Source organism: Spodoptera frugiperda, chromosome 15, assembly GCF_023101765.2.
Source record: "Spodoptera frugiperda isolate SF20-4 chromosome 15, AGI-APGP_CSIRO_Sfru_2.0, whole genome shotgun sequence".
In the NCBI taxonomy this organism is placed as follows: domain Eukaryota; kingdom Metazoa; phylum Arthropoda; class Insecta; order Lepidoptera; family Noctuidae; genus Spodoptera; species Spodoptera frugiperda.
This window is the reverse complement of record NC_064226.1, coordinates 5560489-5566190: the sequence shown is the minus strand read 5'-3', so window position 1 is coordinate 5566190 and position 5702 is coordinate 5560489.

Sequence of the window (5702 nt, the reverse complement as noted above, 5' to 3'; positions counted from 1 at the left end):
ACAGCCTTATTGTTGCACCCTGCTAAAGAAGTAAACATCTTAGGAACGATTCCGTGTACTGGCCAGTTTGGTGACATATTGGACGCGATAAATATTCCACATTCCAACAAAACCAGTTCATTTTTTAATGTTTATGATTAAATTGAATCAATTATGATCTAAAATTAGCATGCTCAGGCGTCTTCGATTTAATTAATGATGTGAATTAGTTGAAACCTAGAAATGTTGAATAGCAGCTAATAAAAAGCAGATTATTTATCTGGTTCAGACGACAGTGAATTTATGAGACTGGAAAGTTGATTTTGCCTTTTTCTGCGTAGTCATTTTGTTATTATTTGGAAAACAAGAGGTTAAACAAAGGGCTTTTTGACGTCAATAACCAGTGTACACGCGGGTCAATTTATCAATATTGACATTAAATTATTCAAAGAGCTCACAAGTCACAAATGATCACATTTACTCTGTTAAACGATCCTGTAATGAATAAGGAAATAACGAATATATCAATCTTCTATTATGATAAATGTTACTATTATAAAATGTAAATGACAAATTAACAGGCTCCATTAATCACTCGATAGTCGGGCCCTTAATAATCTTATCCTTTATTCTGATTTATAAACTGACGTAATATGACGTAACAAATTGGTTTTTGTAGAACGAAAATTAAAATTAGAATATAATACTAGTGTTACGAGTATAATAAATCAATTAAATCGAACAAATAGGAGAACAGAAGCATTATTTTCAAAGGTCGTGTATTGATAGCCTGTGGAATTCACACTAACATTGAAATCTTGTGTTTGGTCCAGGAAGAGTAGAGTAAAACGTCTCTTGAAAAGACGACCTCGGTAGTGCGTCAGTACCTTTTGATAAATCCATATCGATTCGTAGAAACCTTTACTTTTAAGATGATTCAATCGCACTTATGTTATTGGAGTAGAACGTTCTGAGCCGATGCGCACGATTTCATTACAAAGCGTAGATCTTTTTACGATTTATTAGGTTAAGTATGTTATTATTGTAGCTTCAAGCAATGTTTGACGTGTGTTAACGGTTCTGTATAGGAAGAAAAAATGTGAGTTGGTGTATAGCTGTTGTTAATTGAATTATAATATGTTGTTATCTTTAAAAGTTCTCGTCTAGATTTTATAGTTTAGTTTTATAGTTATGTCTTTTAAATTGAATTGTAATATTGATGATATCTTGATGCAACGTCACGCCTTTTATCCCCGAAGTGGTTAGCAGAGGTGCATATTCGGAACGTAATACCGCTATACAATGTTCACCCAGTTTTCATAATTTATAAGTGTCAGGTAATGGGTAACTTATAAACTGACTGGGTACAATTCTAGACTCCGTACTACTACTGAGAAATTTTCGAATAAAACTACGACTTTTTTTTTTTTTTGATGGGGGAAAATCATCCAATGACTTCTCCTGCCCTGGGCGAGGCGAGAGGGAGTGTCAGACTCTTACTGACTAAAAACCACCCCGTTCCTTCTCCTACTTTTCGAGCCGGAGCCCCGGTAAACCCGCTAGGTAGTCCGCAGCTCCGGAATAAAACTACGACTAGATCTACTGTAATATTGCTTCTCTTTGCTAAATATCTAAAAACTAGTCTTATAATGTATCCCGTATGTATTAATGATGCCTTAGTAGCACTTTCACATTATGCGTGGAGAATCCTAAAAGCGAAACACGTGATATATAATTATGTAAATAATATACAATTAACAACAAGTCAATCTGGGAGTCAGAAGTCATGGAAGGCCGGAGGTTTAAGACGCTTCTGATGCGTGAAAGTGCGGGTTCAAAACCCATCAACGACAAATACCGTTGTGACTTTTTCCTAGTTTTATGTACTTTCTAAGTTTATTTAGACACCACTGATAAACAGTGAAGGAAAACATCTTGAGAAAATCTGAGCTTATAATACCTACAAATAAGTTTGAAATCGCCAACGCGGAGTGAACTAGCTGCTTAGGTCAGTATTGAATGCAATAACAGTACAAGAACATTTATATAACTTGGCATTTTTTAAAACGTCAAACTGTAAGTACTACAGTTGCACTATTAATGCATTTTTTACCCTGACCGTACCTATGTAAATCTGAAAAATGTAGTTTTAGAAATGAACTTTTATTTTGTATAGAATAATTTAACTCTTCTTTCTATTCTAGTGTATGTACAAATCAAACCTTAAAAAAGAATATATATGTTTTAGTTATATGTATATAGAAAACCTTATCTGTTATGTTAATAGGCATATATTTTGGCTAATGGTATGTAGTAGGTACCAACTTACATAATATATTAACAGAGACACGTTTTACAAAAACATTTACAACATACTTGGCACGTTATAAAAATAGTATTTGTTTAATTAATGAAGCCATTAAAATTGTTTCTAATCGATTATGGTTTTGAGATGTAAACACAAATAGAAGAACAAGTTTGTGATCTTTTTAAGGAATGGAACCATAATTTAACTGATTTTTATTGTAAACTAAGTTATTATGAATTAATTAATTAGTTTACATGTCTGTTAATTATCATTATGACTGGTTTGGGTATCATGTATATGTGAAGTTGTATGTTTGTAAACGCACCCACTACACAGGAGAAAATCCGCGAGAGGTTCGCCCGCATACCCGTGGGATAAAACGTATCCTATGTGTTATTTCGGATCAAAATCTACCCCTGTTCCATATTTCATTCCGATCCTTTCAGCTGTTTAGACATGATTGAGTAACAAACATAAACCAAGCTGTGAAACTATGAGACTTTTTCCAATGATACTAAGCTATGTAGTCGAGGAAGATGCGCAGCTCGAGTTTGCGATATATCGATAGTAAGAATACCATCCATAGAACACATCCCTAGCACGCATCCACAGCACACATCTTTCCATATAAAAAACATAGCTTTGTTGAACCCGTTTCTACCAGTGCTACGTAGCAAAGCCCATCTCTGGTGAAAAAGCACCATATTAAAGCATTTGCACTTACAATCATCAAACAATTTTTATGTGGACTTGTAATTAAGTAAATATTTTTCCTTGATCTACTTAACTTGACGTCTTAATACAAAAAAAAAAAACATCCGACGAAGGTCAAAAATGTTGTTGAAAATAATAAACGACGCTCAATCAACATGTTCTTAAAATGCAAATTTTAAAATCATCCAATTTAATGCCTATAAAATAATACGCAAATCAAAATGTCAGTCTATCCACGGAGCACATTATTTTTAACAAAGAATTAGCAATTAAAACAGCTGGAGGTTTAATTAACTTGTAATTTTGACTCCTTTTTAATTTTTTCGACAAGAGAGAATCAATGGAGATTACATTTTATTACTTTACAAATATAATAATTATAATGATTAATTGAAAAATAAATTGAATTACGTGAAGCTGAAAATTAATCATGACGTAGGTCTGTATTACGACATCTTAATGTGGAATGTTAAAAAAAGATTAATTAATTTTTCGCCTTACAACTTAGCATTTCATTTTGTAAAGAAAAATATTAAAATAACTTTTGTTACGATTTGAAATGTCAGCCGTTTTGAAAGAGCTCTGAAATATGTTTGTGTACTATGATACGAATTAGATTTTTATGACAAATCATTGGTAAGTATTTAGGTACTATTTAACTCAAATCAAACTTTACTTAATCACGTTTGTAGTAATAAAATACGTAGACAAAATCGTATGTGTGTATAACACACAAGTGTCTAAAATAAGTTCTGTTTGCTGACTTTACTTAATCACGTTTGTAGTAATAAAATACGTAGACAAAATCGTACGTGTGTTATGTGTCTAAAATAAGTTTCATAAATAACCGTAACGATTACTTAACCCAGTATTTAACAATTGTTTTCTATACAAAATCGTTACTAAGAAATTGTTTAAGTAATCATTAAATGTCTCTCAGTGTGGCAGTTCAGACCATTAAATTGGTAAGTTACATCTTTTCAACAACTTTATTGCGGTATTCTGACAGCAACATATTCAAACCGACAAGCATGAAATGTTCTACTTCTCATTTACCTTTTGGTGTAACAACAATCGTTCATCAACACTCTTGTTGGAGTTCAGTGCAGTCTTTTACTTTTTAGAGGGCAGAACCCTAAATTAAGTGTAAGCCGCACATAGAAAAAAGGAGGAAGAGTATAAAATAAATGTCATGGTTGGTGGGCGCGACACGCGGTGCCAAAATCTCGAGTAAGGACAATCGCGAAGGTCGCATTCCGTTGGCGGGTTTATTTTTTTTCCAAAGTGCCAATGCACCCCAATAAACTTGCGGGTTGAGGTTCGATCACATCGCCAAAATCCAAGCTGCTGACGAAACCTGTCCAGGCACCTGCTTCAACCTCAAAATAAAAGTTAAGCCAAATTGATGGAAATCAATAAAATAGTCATTAAAACATTGACAGTTTTTTCCGCCTACCCAATATTGAAAGACGATGAAATTCTTAATTTATTAAACTTTTGTTTAATTTGTCAAACTTGGTTTTGAGACACACATAAATTGCCGAAGCGACGACGCGACGTGACATTGCGAACGGCCAAAATTATGTAGTTACAACATTTTACATACTACTGAGTCACTTCAATAACATTGAGAGGAACATCTTTGCGAAGTTAAGTCATTTATTTTGTATACTTTGCATGTTTAAATATACAAAGAGCTCGTGACTCCTTTAAAACCACGTGATACTCTATTACCCTTACAAGGCTTACCTGAAGATGAGTGACAATCAGCATGTGCAACAGTCGTCAGTCTCCGTTGTCACGCCACGAGAGCAGTGTCAGTAGCTCAACAGTTTGACAAGTCCAACTAAACTCGGCTCTTGGGTCATATTTTTCTTCTTTTTGATGGTATTCGCCTTTTGTGGAAACTTATGATACTGTGTAGAAATAAGTACCTAGTAAAAACAAAATTGGATCAATGACCAGAACTTGTTTCAGAATGATAATCGATTCTTAATCGATATTATCTGATTTTGGTTAAGAATGCAGATATCGATTAAATCGATAATCGTAAAAATCTAATCGTACCAATACGCAGTAACTTAACTCAATCAAATTTTATGCGTCCAAGTAATCAGAGTTAGGGTCTTGTTTTATTACTAATGGCAATATTGAATTCATAATTGCATCTTTTTATAATATCAGCCTGATTTCATTATAAAGCGGTACGATTCATGATTCATCTTACCATGAAATTATTTGAGTTCAAAATTCATATGGCATTGCCTTCAAAATGTTCCATTAGGCTATTTAAGGAATTTTATCATTTTGAAATCTCTTTTCAAATAAATATAACAATTTTATTGCATTAAAGCAGCCAAATTGCTTAATATCTTAAGCTTAATGTCGTTTGCAGATATTAGGCGAAGCTGAATCGAGATCAACCTTAGATGAACTTTGATATCAAAACGCATTCTATGGCACTAATGAGTTGCATACAATATAAAGTGAAGAAATTTGTGTTCTTAGGCATTTTGTTCTTGAAAATATTAAATACACTGTGTAGAAACTTCTGCTTTTCTTTCTAAGAAAGGAAAGGGGATTTCTATAGCCAATACAAATTGAGTAATCTATGAAGAATAAGCAACTATCCTGATGCATTTTCTAAGCATAATAGACAGTATTATGCGTTCAAATAGGTATTACATTATTGATTATTTTC